The sequence below is a fragment of the Phodopus roborovskii genome, unplaced genomic scaffold, assembly GCF_943737965.1.
Source record: "Phodopus roborovskii unplaced genomic scaffold, PHOROB, whole genome shotgun sequence".
In the NCBI taxonomy this organism is placed as follows: domain Eukaryota; kingdom Metazoa; phylum Chordata; class Mammalia; order Rodentia; family Cricetidae; genus Phodopus; species Phodopus roborovskii.
The window spans coordinates 561,170-577,204 of record NW_026125059.1 but is presented as its reverse complement, the minus strand read 5'-3'; the positions used below and the strand labels follow the sequence as shown (position 1 = coordinate 577,204).

Genomic DNA, 16,035 nt, shown 5'->3' with positions numbered 1-16,035 from the left:
GGTTTATAATCCTTTGAGTTCTCTAAATAGCCACAAGACCAGGTTCAGCCATACATCAGGACTGGCAGCTTCTTCATACTCCCATGCTGGATCTGAAAACGTGTTTTCAGGAACAGGTACCAGTCAATGAAGGAAAACAGAATGACACTCACTTCACCCACACTCTGTGCACAGCATCCACGCATTGAACACACATCTTCAAAATACACACAGAGCATCTACACATCCACATAAAACACTTATCCTCCCGCACACATAGCTGCCACACAGTGCATGCACACTGCTTTACTCACAGCACTCACACACTGCACACACAGCACTAAGCATACATACCACATACCATCCACACAAGCACATATAGCACTCAAACTAGATTCACTCACACGTTGCACACACACACACAGCACTGACACTCTGAACTCACAATATCAATATCCTTTATCACCAACACACTACACACACAGCACCCATAAGCTACATGCAATGAAACTGTATTCAGCAGGGCATTGGGGGGCACATGCCTTTAATCCCAGCAGGCGGATCTCTGTGCGTGCCAGGCCAGCCTGGTCTATAGACCGAGTTCCAGGACAGGCTCCAAAGCAATACAGAGAAACCCTGTCTCGAAAAATCACCAAAAGAAAGAAAGGAAGGAAGGAAGGAAGGAAGGAAGGAAGGAAGGAAGAAAGAAAGAAAGAAAGAGAAAAAAGGAAAAAAAGGAAAGGAAAAGGAAGAAAGAAAACAACTCTATTCATAGTATACATGTTACATGCACAGTAGCCACAGAAATGCAGGCCACTAAGAGCATCAATATGAGAAGAAGGAAATAGGCAATATTCCAGGAAACTTCATCCATGACCATGTGTTCCCCAAAATACTGTTTTTCCTTTCTGCATCCTTTCTTCTGCCCCAGTGTCTCTCTGACCTTTGATGTCTTGGTACTCTGGGCACTTGCTCTCTGTGACCATCCCTTTTTCTGTGGCTATGAGGGATGCTGGCCAAGGAATGGTTACTATGAATGAAAAAGCTGCATTTGAAAAGAGAGATGTTGAATGCAGCAGAGGCTTAGGTGACCCAAGGCTTCCTTGTGACTAGACACTCAATGTGGAGTCTCAGACAGGTGTTTTGGCTTCCTGGAAGAGTTCAACCATATAAATAAAGGCCAAGCATCAAGATTACCTTTAGGTTGAGCAGGTCCCCTTGAAATATAAGAAAATATAAGTATTTAGAAGGTCAGAGATTCTGCTTAAAACTGGAAAATGAAGAATGCCAGTTGCACCAGCAAACTGTTCCCAGTTTGTCCTCATCTTTAAATGAAGATGAGTAATTTCTTCTTTCAGAAATTCCCAAACTGGCTTTGAACTTCCTAAATAAAAGCGTACTGCCACTCACAGGCTTCGGTGCTTTAAATGGGATAGAATGAGAACACAGAACAGACCTATTTTGAGCACCAAGACAAGACTGCAGACCACTTTCTCTTTACAGCTCATTCTCAATGGGTATAGGGTGGAGACAGGCCAGCATCCAGCCAGACCTGAACCTCCTGGGATGACCATCCTGACATCTTAGGGGCTGGGGGGACACTCAGTTCTGTTTTCTGGTTCTGCCACTGTTCATATTGTCCTTACAGCCACTCCCGCAGGTGCTGGGAATGAAGCCCAAGGCCTCAAGTAACAGGAAGGCCCTCTACTGATGAGCTACATCCCCAGTCCTTAACTCCATTTCTATTTTCATGCATTTATTTAGTGTGCAAATGAGCAGTATATAGCACACATATGGAATTCAAAGGACAGTGTGCAGGAGTCAGTTTTCTTCTCCTACCTTATGGGTCTGCAAAGCTCAACACGAGTGGATGGGCTGGGTAGCAAATGCCTTTACCCACTGAACCATCTATCTCTATCTACCTCACTCCATTTCCTAACTTCTACTGAGCAGGTGCCTGCGGCTGATTATTAATTATAGATGATTCTAGAAAAATCTGTTGTCTGGCTGTGACCCCACAGACCACAAATCTAACAGGATCTTCAGACTTCTTCAGAACTCAATAGTATGTCATCTGTGTAACTCTTGGTGGCATTATTTCAGGAAAATCAATCAGGGAAGTAGGCACTCAACACTGTAGACAGGTCTATGTAAATTACTGTTCTCCTACCAATAAAGAACTATTGCTTTGCTCTCCAAGCCCCAACAGGTATGTACAAGTGAACATTAAGAGTAGAAAATATCTGGGGCTGGAAAGATGGCGTAGTGGTTAAGAGCACTTGCTAAACTTCCAGAAGACCTGAGTTCAGTTCCCAGCACCCACGCTAGGAATAACCACTTGTAACTCAGCTCCAGGGGATCTGACGCCCTCCTCTGGCCACCTCCACTCATATGGCAGACAGGCAGGAAGGCATTCTCAATTCCTCTCTCTCTCTCTCTCACTCTCTCTCTCTCTCTCTCTCTCTTTCTAACACACACACACACACACACACAAATAGATAAATGTAAAATTTTAAAAAAAAGAATGGACAGTTATCAAAGACTATAAGGTTAAACCACCCTACCTCCCCACCCCCCACCCCCGCCAGTTCTCTGAATGTCCTATACTAAGACAAGTAATCTGTTCACAAGCAAGGGGACCATGCCACCCAAGGGTATCCACTGTCCACAGAGCTCTTGGACATGTTGGATTAGGGATTACAACTCAGTGGTAGAATAAGTGAAAGACCTGAGTCAAACCCCCAGCACCAGCACCACCACCAAAACCACAACTAAACTAAACCCCACACACTTACCTGTCTTAAAGCCCTGTACACTATCCGTAAAGATACCAGAGCAACTTTCTAGACACAGAGACAGACACAGGGCCTAAAGGATTTATTAGTAAAGAGGAACATTTTGTATTAAGTGCAAGAGATGATATTTCTTCAGAATTAGAGGAAGAGGTGAGCCAATGAAGGAAACAAAAATGGCTTACAAACAAAAGTCTACCCCATGCAAGTAGCAATACTATCTCAACTTTTGAATAAATCAAATTAAGTCACATTTTTCTATATAAGATAAGATTTCACTATGCAGTTCTGGCTGGCCTAGAACTTATGTACAATAGACTAGCTTCAAACTCACAAAGTTTGCCTGCCTCTGCCTCCTGAGCACTGGGCTCAAAGGCACATGCCACCATGTCTGACTGTTTAATGTGCATGGGTGTGTTTTCCTGCATGTATGTATGTGCACCACTTTTCCACCTGATGTGTTCAAGGGCCAGATGGAGGAGTTTGACCTCCTGGAACTGGGAATACAGATGCTGTGAGCCACCATGTGGACACCTGGGATCAAACCTGAGTCTTCTGGAAGAGGTGACAGTGCCCTTAACCACTGAGCCATCTCTCCATACCCCTTCCCATTTTTTTTTTTTTTTTTTTTTTTTTTTTTTTTTGGTGGGTGGGTGGGGGTTTCAAGACAAGGTTTCTCTGTATTGCTTTGGAGCCTGTGCTGGAACTTGCTCTGTAGACCAGACTAACCTCAAACTCACAGAGATCTGTGTGCTTCTACCTCCCAAGCGTCCGAAATAAAGGTGAACTCCACCACAGCCCAACAAGATCTTTTATTCTGGGACAGGGTTTCTCTGTAGTTTTGGAGCCCGGAACCCGCTCTGCAGACCAGGTGTGCACCACCTTTACCGGGCTAAGATATCTTTCAAAATACAACATTCATGTGAATTTATGCATTTTTCCTATTTTGTGGGCAACTGAAATGACAGCCAGAACTTAGAGAACTACTGCCAGAAAATGTAGAAGAGACTCAGTATACCACCTGGGCACCTGTACACACAGCAATAAAATAGCTGCAGAACCACATCACTGCGTTCAAAAAGCAAAGAGGGGTCTCCCCACAGGGAGGGGCTGTGTGCTGAAGAAAACTATAAAAGGTACAATATGAATTCAATCACATCTCATGCCCAGCATGACTACCTTTCTGTCCCAGATCTGCCAGCTCTCACCAGCAATCCAATATCCACAAAGCAGAGGAAGACACAGCAGAGGCTTACTGGGTACCAGCTCCGAGTGAAAATGATGACATCTAATTCTCAGGTTACCTGAAGAAAATCCAAGACCCTTCCTCATCTTGCCTACATTCTCTGAGACGCTTCTCACCCACATTTACTGTGACATTAGCTGTGCCCTCAGAAGGACCCGAGATCTGATCCATAGCAGGTTCTGAATACCAAAAGACAGCCATAAGAAACCCTGGGGACAGGCATGATGGTGTCTATATCTCTGAGTCCAGCTTTCAGGAGGCAGAAGGATCTTGTGTTCCAGACCAGTATGGGCTATGTAGCAAGACCACCTCTCAAAAAAACGAAGAGGGGGGAAAAATAATGAAGAAATTCCAGAATGTCTGCTAACACAACTCAGGAAGCACATCTGTCAAAACACAAAAAGCTCAGTGTGCGCTACTGAAGAACATATTGATGCCTCCCAACTTGCTACTCTGATAACTAGGTTAGTAATTTTTTTAATCCAAATTATGTTTCTAAAATACTTAGTTGTGTGGTGGTGGTGGCACATAAATTTAATCCCAGAGCTACATAGAGAAACCTTGTTTTTTTTTTTAAATAAATGAATAAAAATAAAGCACAGTAATTTAAAAATATAAATCAAAGCTAAATGGCAGAAATTCAATTAGTCAACATAAAATCTTATAAGTCATACTTGGGTCAAATTTGACTTATTTTCCCTTCCTTTCAGTCCTTCACACAACGCCCTGTAAAAAAAGTGTTCTTTATCTTTTCTACCTACAAGCAATACCATCAGGCACACCCCACCAGTGAGCCAGAGGGAAATAAAAAGGTGGTTAGGCAATTATGGCACCAAAGCCAAGCTTGACGGTGTACACCTCTGGCCTAGAATACGAAGGATACAGGAGGCTAAAGGGTCCAGAGTTTAAGGGCATCCTCAGCTACACATTGGGTTTGAAGCCAGCCTGGACCATATGTAATCCTGTAGCAAAACAAAAAGAATAGAAAAGCCAGTACCCCTGGCTGTGGTGGTACATAGGTGTAATTATAGCACTTAAAAAAAAAACAGAGAAAATTGCCTCAAATTTGAGTCCAACCCAAGCTACATACAAAGTTTGAAGCCAGCCTGGGCTGAAGAATAAAATCCTATCTCAAAAAATAAGAGGAGGAGAAGAAAGAGAAAAGAATCTCAGAGCGCAGCTCTCATGACAAGTTCAAGACCAGAACTGGTCAGGCCAAAGACAGAGCAGCATCAAGAAGACAGAAAATCATGACTGGAACAAGTTGGCAATGTTTCAAAGACTTGTATTTTGGTCTTAATAGAACATTTCCCTTAGGGGTCAGGTCACTCAGCAAACTCTAGGAACAAAAATTCCCACCCACTCCCAGCAAGGAGAGAGATTTAAAGGGAAATTCTAAATTCTCTTTTTGTTTTGCTTTGTTTTTGATTTTTGAAGATAGGGTTTCTTTAGCTGTCCTGGAACTCACTCTGTAGACCATATTGGCCTCAAACTTAAGAGAGCCACCTTCCTCTACCTCCTGAGTGCTGGAACTAAAGGTGTGTATCACCACCACCCCAGCTTCAAATGGAAATTCTTAACAATTAACCATCACTTCAGATATTTTAAATTAGAGTATGCTTTTATAAAAGAATAGAAAACCTACTTTCCCCCCCCCAAATGATAAAAAAAAAACAATAAAACATGAAGTGTCTGAAATGGGAACTTAAGGCAGGTGCTAAGATCCTAGTGTGTAAATTAGACACAGACCGTTGTTTCTAAAACTTCCTTCTAACAGCTAAGAGAATGCCTAAGCACAGAAAAGTACTACAGTGAGGAATTAGCTCAAGTATTTTTCTGCCCTATACACTAAATGGGCCTCTTCAGGTCTAAGACCTCATGGAGTACAGTACAGCAGCTGATCAGTGCCCCAGAAACCAGACCACAGGGACAGAATGGCCCAATTATCCTTAATTTGAAAACCCCCACACAAGGAGAAAGTCGGGAGGTTCACTGTTAAAATATAATTCAATTTAGCAGTATTTGTAAATAAGACATCTTCAGCAGTAACAGACCTCCCATACTTCCAGGCATTGTCTATGAATCTTTGAAGCATTTTCTCCATTTCTTGGTGTATATGTCCTGGTATCTCTGTAATTGTGTGACCAAGGAGCGCAAGACGTCACAGGGAAGTGGACAGGACTGGCCTGACCCTGGCATAGCTGATTGATGTGGGGTACTGAGTGTCACCTATGGTCTTGGTAACAGCTGACAAGTCGGAGGGAGATGAGATTGGGGTCTGGACACAGGACAACTTTACATTTACATAAAGCAATGGAACATGAATAGAAATTATCTAAGCAAAGCAAAATTCTTACATTCCATTGTCAATGCCAGTGAGAAGCTTAATTACATGTTGTCCTCAGGTGAGACTGGATTTTGGATTTCTAGAAATCCAAAGTGAGTTCTTTCTACTATTCTAAAGAGAAAACTAGCAATAACCCCACAACATGGTTTCCCTTCAGAAAAATAAATTAGAGAACAATTTCAAGGTTTTCAAAGATAATCCTAAACCTCAATCTGCAATAACTTCTGCCTAAGTATCACTATCATTTGCTCAGTCTTTTCTGCAATAATATGGGAGATATAACCTAAACGTTTTGGTCCAAAGTACCTAATATCACAAAATATACCGAAACGGAGGAATCCTACTATAATAAACCTTGCTTCATTATTCGCGTGTAAACCCTTCCATACATTTCCTTTTGGTGAACAAACTATTCTCTTGCTGAGTGGAAACACTGCCTTGCACAGGCAAGATGAAGACCGGCAAGAGCGGAATTCGCGAATCTGAACCCAAATGGGAAGTTAGCCTAGAGAATGGCTCCAATCCAACGTTCTACAAGCGAGACAATGCACCCACAGGAGTGCTCGGTGCACAGGTGTCAGTGCTTAGGTGGTCACTAAACCCATTTTCTAATTACCATTTCTTTAAACATGCTGATAACAATCTTGCCACCATAACCTTCACTAAATGCACGCTGAGATTGTAGCGTTGAGAACCGGAGGAAATTCATTGAGAATTTCAGTCAAACTTTCTTCTGTTTATATTTCTTCGGGTTAGAAATTATCTGTTCTTCGCCCCATTTAGCCTATTCCCGGGCTCCCGGATTCAGTCCTATTGTGTATAGCTGGTTCCGCCTACTAATAGTGAAATCGCTAGCCATACCAGGGAATCCCCCAACTAGCCAGAACCCTCTTCATGATGCAGAAAAATCCGGTTTTGCCCTCGGGATTGAGTTGTCGGACACTGACTTTCGCTAACCCGTGAAACTGACAGGTCTATTTACTGGGAAACAAAGACGCGACTCGTAGCGGACCCGGTTCCCCTGCGCGCCCCGTGCGCTCCGAGCGCCGCGTCTCATCTGCGCTCCCCTCTCCACCGCACCAGGAGGGCCCTGCACCCCAGTTCGGTCCAAGATTAAAATGGACATCTAAAACGACCGGCGTTCAGCTTCTGGGGAGACAATGACCCCTAAGACCCTCAGGGCCCACCTCCCGCAGTTCTGACTCTTGGCAAACTCGGCGCGGGCGGGTCCGGGTGCGGCTCCGCTGCGCGGGCGGGGGACGCACGGGGCGGCGAGGGCGGGGGGCGCAGGGACGCCCCCGGGGCTGCCTCCTGGGGCCAGGCGTTGACGCAGCAGAAATTACCAGCTGGAAATTTCCCTTTTCGGAGGTGACGAAGAGGGACCCCGGCGGTCGCAGTGGCTGCCGGAGGTGCCACGGGGCCAAGGGTTCGGGCAGCTCCGCGCCGCGGCCGCCTGTGCGATCAGCCCCACCGGGACCTGCCGCGCCGCCCCGCCCACGCCACTCGGGCCGTGGCCCCACCGGCCTGGGTCTCCGTCCGCGTTGTCCCCAGGCGCCATCGCCCCCAGGAGGGCGCCCCCGCGAGGCGGGACGGGGCGGGGCCGGTGGCAGGGCGGGGGCGCGCCCTGGCTCACAGCAGCCAGGGCTGCAGCTGCCCGGCCCCCGCACGGCCCGGGCTCCGGCTCCGGCCAGGGCTTCGGCCCCGGCCCGGCGTGGTGCGCCAGCCCGGCCGCGCGGACAATGAAGCTGGCGCAGCTTACCTGTGACCCCATGGGGCGCCGGCGCGGGCGGGCGCCGTGGCCGCGGACCGGTGTTCGCGCGGCCACCAGCGAACGCTACGTCCGGGAGGGTCCGAGCTGCGCGCTCGCCCTGATGGCTCGGTCCGCCAGCCCGTCCGTTCGTCCGTCCGTCAGGCCGGCGCGCGCCCCCGCGCTGCTCCAGCCCCGCGGCCCCCGCGCGCCCCGCCCGCGGACCCTGACCCCGCCCCCGGCGCGCGCCCGGCCGCCGCTGATTGGGCCGCGCTGCGCCCTGGCCTCGGCCACCGCCCCAACCCCGCCCCCGCCCCCGCCTGCCGGCCCCGCCCCCCGCTCCGGCGGCTGGGCGCAGCGAAGTGGCCGGGGCCGAGTAGCCGCCGGTGCTCCGGCGGCCCACCGCCCCCACCCCCGCGGGGCCGGACAGCGGAAGTGCGGGCTGGAGCTCGCTGGGCATTGTGGGAAGCCCCCTCCCATGGGCTTGCGAGTGGCAAGGAATGGGGTCCGTGGGTCCGACGCTCCCGCCCTGCGGGATCGTGCAGCCGGAGACCACCTGATGGGAGAGGTGGGCTGGACAAGGGCACCGCAGCAGGGTCGGGTTGGCGCACCCCGCGTTGTCTGGGGACGCACGAGACCCAGGGTCATGGCTGTCTCCGAACCCCGAGGAGCCGTCGCCGCACGCGCGTCTCCTAAACTTAGCGACTTCCAGGCGCGCCATGGCGGTTCGGCGGGCCTCATGCTGAGCGGAGGAAACGCGCTCTAGGGGCGCGGTGCCCAGAAGGAGCTGGTCACTGTGCACCCCCGCCATCCGGGGACCTGGGCGCTCTCGCAGAGAAGCGCGCGTTGAGAAGGGGGCCACGTGGCGGTGCCTGCAAGCGATGGTCATATTTGGCCAACTAGGAGCACTGGCTGCCGCACGTCGGTCTTGTCATCCAACTGCCGGTGAGGCGTGGGGCTCAGACAAGGGGCGAGAACCCTGTCTTGGCCCGCAGCTCCCAGCCAGTGATCGCATCTCGATTCCCGTATAGCTAGGGATGAGTCTCTTCACCCCGCCCCCAGTGGTGCGGTGCCGCGCGTCCCTTCTTGCCTCCTATGTCCTCGAGTCGTTGGGGAGCTGGAACGGGTAGCGTACATTCCTGATTGGCCTGCGCGGGGGTTAAAGGCCACCACACTCCCTCCTGGGCACAGCGGAGGAAGGGAGGTGAGCCTGTAGCTGGCCAGGGGCGTAGGGGAGTTGAGCCCTGCTGGGCCAACCAATCGCGAGGCGCAATGGCCTGTCCGCGCCCTGCCTCCTCGAGGGGCCAGCGCCGCGGAATTCCTCTGGAGGTGGGAGGCGCCCGCCCTGATGGAGGATTTCTCATGTTGTGTGAGGAGGCATTCACGGGCGGCAGTGGGAGGGCTGACTGGAGGGGATTCTCCTTGAGTGAGCAAGGGCGAGCAGAGGTCTGGCAGTCAGAGATGAAAGCCTGGGATACTCCCTCACACTTGGTTGGCTCCAGGAGATGGCTGTACACATCCCTCACCAGGCATCTAGGCTGGCACTCGTGGCCCAAGTGTCCCTAGCCTCATTCTGCTGGGGGACCCTCTTGGCACAACCAGTCTGAAGCAAGCCCCCTTTCCCTGCACACACACACCCAACTCCTGCCAACCTCTGTGTGCCTAGCCTTGGAGAAGTAGGGCTGCCACAGTTCTGACATACTGCTCCTGACCTCCAGGAGGGTCCGTCTGTATATACCTCCCTCTGAAGGGACAAAGGGCACTGCCTGTATGTAGATAGTCCTTCAGCCCATCCCCTTTCTCAGTTTGGTCTCTGTTACAGCCCATGAAGGAAGGAAGGAGACCTCTACGGTCACTCTCCCTTCAGAGAGAGCCCCAGTTTCTCCCAAGGCAGCTAGGCACCCAAGCCATCATTCAAGGAGGATTGTGTTGATATTAACATGTCTGTATGCAGAACTTGGGAGCAATAGATGAGTCTTGCCCATGATCACAATGGAGCTCAGCCATTGCTCAGGAAGCCATAAGAACCAAGCCTGTGTCTAACAGTAACAGGCCCGCTCCATGTACCAGAAGGGCTACTCTCTTTTTAAGTCTTGTTGAACTCTGAAATGAGCCAGGGCAGAATAGGTGCCCACGCTTTCTCTCATACTCATACACACCCTTGCACCTCCATCCCAGCAGCTCCACCAGTGTGAATGAACCAAGACCCCTGTCTTTTCTGCTCCAAAAGCCAACAGCAGGACACACAGCCTGGACATAAAGACAATACAGCTTGTAGACAGATTGAAGAACAATCCCCCTAAGATAAGGCAGACCCACCCTATCTCTACACTATCACTGTTATGCAAGCTAATAAACCCCATAATTGTTTAAAAGCTCAAACAGCGGCAACTGCAACTTCTTGGCAGATATGAGGGTAAAGGAAGTCATAGCTGAGCTGGCCCAGGCATCTTAATGTGTCTACTTTGATGTGTTACTGTTACCAGCATGGCTTGGGAGTTCACACCAGGTGACCTGCCTTAGAGATGACTCTCAAGATGAACAGATAGGTTGGCCTCGGTAGCACTCTGAACATGGCATTCAGCATCCATAGCAAGGGTCTGTCAAGGTTCCTGAAGATAGGCATGATCCTTGCTATCAACAGTGAGTAGTAGAAAAGATATATGAATAAACATATGATCAGGATTGTACAGCCACATGGGCCTTGCTATCTGTTGATGTCATTGCATAGTACCCCCCAGGAGCTGGAGAGATGGCTCAGTGTTTGCTTAATGCTCTTGCATAGGACCCATTTGGTTCTCACTCAGCATCCATGCTGGGATGGCTCACAACTGCCTGTAATCCCAACTCCAGGAGATCTAACACCCTCTTCTGGCCTTGATAGGCAGCCAGCTGCCCATGTATACACACACACACACACACACACACACACACACACACACAAATTAAAAAGTCAAGCCAGGTGTAGTAGTATACACCTTTAATCCCAGTACTTGGGGTGGGAGGCAGAAGCAGATTAATGTTTCTGAGTTTAAGGGCATTCTGGTCTATGAAATGAAATCGAGGCCCTTCAGTAAAACCCTATCTTAAAAAACAATAACAGCAACCAAAACCCCCAGCTAGCTATATGAGCATGTCAGGAGGCCATCAAGGAACATCAAGCCAACCCCTGAAGGGAATTAGCAACAGGCTACACATTCTGGGGGCCAGACAAAGGGCACACAGAAGCTGATCAGGCCATGAATGTTCTTTCTGATAGAAGGCCCTCGGAATGTGGCCCCTCTATCCCAGGTACCGGGAACACCACCACAATAGCCATTAAGAGTGCCATGTGGACCAGAAAAGTGGTGGTGCACACCTTTAGCCCCAGCACTCTGGAGGCAGAGACATGCCGATCTCTGTGAGTTCCAGGTCAGCCTGGTCTACAGAGCAAGTTCCAGGACAGGCTCCAAAGCTACAGAGAAGCCCTGGAGAGGTGACGGTGGGGTCATGTGGCTGGTCAACCCCAACATTCTCTCTGTAAACCTTAGAGAATCCCGTGTGCCACTGCTTTGCTGGAACCCTGCCCTCCACCAACACACCATGTGGCTCTCAAGGGGCAGAGGAGCAAGAAGGGGTCCAACCTGAGGCAAGCACTGTGAAACAATAGAGAAATCAGGGACTTACGTGCATTTAGCCTCGGGGTCTGCTTTGTAAGTAATAGCCTGGGAGGAGCTATGGAACAGAAAATTCCAGAACAGCAAACATCCCTACATATCTAGTAGAGGTGTCACCCCACCTACCCTGTCATTACATCTTCCCCCAAGGCAGCATTTCCTCATCTACCCCCAGCTGGGTTTTCTGTAGCTGTCTTTGTCTCAGTCACTGGTCAGAGAGACTGCCAGTTTATCCTCCAGCCACTGGGGTTACTCAGTCGTCCCCATGGCAACAGCCCTGGGAGTCCTGCCCCCTTCCAGAAAAGGCCCAGAACCTGTCCCTGCCCTCTCCAGGACTCTGCTGGAAGCCTCTATCTAATAGAGAGGCCAAGAGCAGGGAGGAGAGGAAGACTACTCCTGTGGGCTGGGTACACTGGGGCTGCCCAGGGAACCACCCACTACACATCCTCCTGGTCCCATAGTGGAACTGAAGCCTGCCTTAGTCTGCAGCAAAGATCAATCCACGGCCATGGGAGGGGCTCCTCACCCAGGCTTTAGTAATGTGGGCTTCCTGGGCATAGTTTGGCCAGGTCTAGAGCCATCTGGACCTGCCCTCCTGCCCAGGCCTCTGCAAGACTGTCCTCCAGAGCTGCTCCAGGGCAGAGGCTACCTGCCAATCCCATGGCTGCCCCACCCCAACTGTCCTCCAGGCTTGTGCCCCTGCCAAGCCCCAACTGCCACTCCAGCTGCTATTGCCAACTGTCGCTCCATCTCCATTCCAAGTGCTCCCTCACCCCCAACTGTCCTTCCAAAGTACCATAGCCAACTGGCAGCTCCTTGCTCTCTAAGTCTTGCCTCCCACCTACCAGCTTTGGGGCCAGGGCTTAGCATTCCACAGTTCCCTGCCTTTCCAACCATACTGGAAGGAGCAAAGCCACAGCCACACCTGCTGTGTTCCTGGCTCACCATGGGCTGGGGGAGGGAGAGGTACTGAGTATCAGACCAAGAGAATAGGTTGGGGGCCAGGCCTCAGCAGACCAAGGGGAAGAGACAGGGAAAGAACAGAGCAGAAGCAGAGGATACGTGGGCCAGCACCCTTTGCTAGACTTAGCACAGAAGCAAAAAGCAGCCACAGTGCCCAGTCAGAACCAAATATATACTTTGGGTAGAGTCAGCCTTACCAGGCTGTGGCCTAGAGCTGGACCCTGACACAGTGCTTTCCTTTGAGAGTTTCTAAGCAGCTTATCCCTGGGAAGGTCCTGGCATAGGTCATGACCAGTCCTGCTCCCGCAATACCCTCAGGTGCCCACCAGCCTTTCACACTAAGCTGGACCCTGTTCCCAGGTCTCAGCCGATGTCCTGGGCACACCCCAGACTGTCTCTTAATAGTAGATTTCCCACACAAGTTCTAGCCATTTCTCCAGCTCCCAGTTATGTTCTTCTTTCTCCTTCTGCATCCCCAAAGGCCCTTCTCCACCTTTATCCAGTAATCTCTGTGACATGTCACTTCTATAAAGGAATACTTGCCTCATCCAACCACACTCAGAAGCCTTGGTACTCAGTCTTTCCCTGAACCCACTTGGCAGGTTGCAGCCCTGGCTATGCCAGGGCACACAGAAGTACCTGGAGTCTTCACCAGGCCTTGGGGGGAGAAACCGTTGCCCTCACTGGTACAAGTATGGGGCTGTAATTCCATCTCAGTAACTCAGAACAGGCAATGTGGACTGGGCCTTAGTCCCAGCTTTAAAGCCACTGCTCCACAGAGGCTACAACCTTCAAGGCTCACATTGCACAGGCTGGTGATAGCTCTGCAGATAGCACAGCAGGCGAAAAGGGACACCTGTCAGGAGAAAGCTTGAGGGGGACCTTGGCGGATTCCATGGCGGGTGAGATTGACTGAGGCGGGAGGCAAACATGCCAGGGAGACAGAGCTTAAGCGAGAAGTTTTATTAGAAAGGGGAGGGAAAGAGGAAGGAAAGAGAAAAGAGGTAAGGAGACACAAAGACAGCGACATAGAGGACAGAAGAGAAGAGAAAGACAGGAAAAGCCCTGTCTGTCCCCGGGGACAGCAGGAAAGAGAGAGGGAAAGCGCTAGTATGTGGGCGAGGGTCTGTCTTTTAAAGGGGTCCTTTGCATCTGCACGCAGACTAGTAGTCACAGGACCCTGTGCTGACCAGAGTACTGCCTGAGTGCATTCTGCTAGGACAGGGGCAGACTAGCATAATGCCTGAGTTCTTACAACACCTGGCTCTACTTGGTATCCCATTTGGGAGTTCCCAGGTCTACCAGCCTGAGACATGCTAGGGAAAGAAAAACTGTTGTGTCAGACTAGTACTAGAAGAAAGGAAAAGGCAGCATACATATTCTCTTAGTATCTATTATGTGCCCAACATCTCTCCATGTAATGAATTACTGTCCTAGAGTCACCTGTGCCTTCCTGACCTAGGGCCTGGGACAGAAAATAAACAGTGACTGTGACCCACAGAAGACTGTGGAATGGGGCTCCTGCATCTTCCCACCTTGTATTCACCTCTCTGCCCAGCCATATTACTCCTGTCTCCACTTCCCTAATGTTGGGGATTAAAGGCGTGTGGTCCCAAGTACTAGGATCATCTTTGCGTGGGCTCTGTTTCTCTTGTAGACTGGATTAGTTTCGTGTAGTTCAGGGTGGTCTTGAACTAACAGAGACCCACCTGCCTCTGCTCCCAAGTGCTGGGATTCAAGGCGGGTGCCACCACTGCCTGGTTTATTTCCACTTCTAAGAATTAGCAGTTCATAGCCTGGCAGTAGTGGCACCACCACCCCCACCTTGAATCCCAGCACTCGGGAGGCAGGGGCAGGCAGATCTCTATGAGTTTGAGGCCAGCCTGGTCTACAAAGCTACACAGAGAAATCCTACATAGAAAAAACAAACAAAAGAATTAGCACGTTATGGCAGAGCAGTGGTGGCACATGCCTTTAATCCAAGCACTTGGGGGGCAGAGGCAGAGGCAAAGGCAGGCAGATCTCTGTAAATTAGAAGCTAGCCTGGTCTACAGAGTGAGTTCCAGGACAGGCTCCAAAGCTACACAGAGAAACCCTGTCTGAAAAAAAAGAAGAAACACAACAAAACAAAAATAGCACTTCCAGTGGACTGTGGTTGCATATGCCTTTAATCCCAGCACTCTGGAGGCAGAGGCAGGTGGATCTCTGTGAATTTGAGGTCAGAGCTAGTTACAGGGCAGCCAGGGCTTCACAGAGACACTCTGTCTTGAAAAACCAACCAACCAATCAAATAAACAAAGGAATTAGCACTTCAGAATATTCATTACTCCCATCCCCCAAACTCCACAGACTCTGGGATGCTGGTCTTACACTTCTGAGTACTGTTGTGTGGTGAGCTCTGGGCTCTCCGGCTTACCACAAGATTCACTTGAACACCGTTAAGACAGCCTGCCCCCTTCCATCCTGGCCTCTGTCTACATGGGCACAACCTCGATGGTGCTCCCATTTGGGGCTGTTGAGATAGTCCAGTTGGTACAGTGCTTGCCATGCAAGCAGGAGGACCCGAGTTCAATCCTCAGCACTCACAGAAAGAGGTGAGGTGCAGCGACACCTGTGTGTCTGTAATCTCAGTGCTAGAAAGGTAAAGACAAACAGGTAGATGCCTGGAGTTAGTTAGATAGCTAGCGTGTCTAGCTTATGTTGGCCTATTCAGGAGCCCAGATTTCCATACGAGACCTTGTCTTGAAAATAAAAGGATGGACAGCTCCTAAAGAGCTCTTGCCTTCTAGTGTCTCACAACTGCCTTCATGTTACCAGGTGGCAACAAATACTGTGATATTGTTTCTGTTTACATAAAAAAAATCTCAGTTGTAAATATATCTGTCCACATGCAAGTTTTATATGAAGACATGCATGTATATCTAGAAAGAGAGGGCACTGAAGGCCAAAGTAATGCCTTGTATATTAACTAAGCACACTGAGCTACAGTTCCAGAGTATCATACATTCTCTTCTGGCCTCTGTTGGCACTATATGCATGTAGTGCTCTTAACATTTAAAATTTAATAATAAAATTTAAAAATTAAAAGATTGGTGGGTGGTGGTGGTTTATGCCTTTAATCCCAGCACTCGGAAGGCAGAGGCAGGTGGATCTCTGAGTTCGAGGCCAGCCTGGCCTACTGAGTGAGTTCCAGGGCAGCCTCCAAAGCTACAGAGAAACCCTGTCTCGAAAAACAAAACAAAAAAAGAAAACATTAAGAGATCTCAATTATGTTTTGTGACTTTCACCATGTCATACCATGGCCA

General features: G+C 49.8%; 1 protein-coding gene across 1 annotated transcript in view; it reads right to left on the bottom strand.

Moving 5' to 3' along the window:
* The window catches only part of Zbtb46 (zinc finger and BTB domain containing 46), a 76,482-nt gene extending 68,193 nt beyond the window's left edge, over nt 1-8,289 (bottom strand). Inside the window, exon 1 of the mRNA XM_051184390.1 lies at nt 8,124-8,289. The gene's annotated coding sequence lies outside the window, so the exon portion shown is untranslated. The remainder of the gene's footprint in view (nt 1-8,123) is intronic.
* Between the last annotated feature and the right edge of the window lie 7,746 nt (nt 8,290-16,035).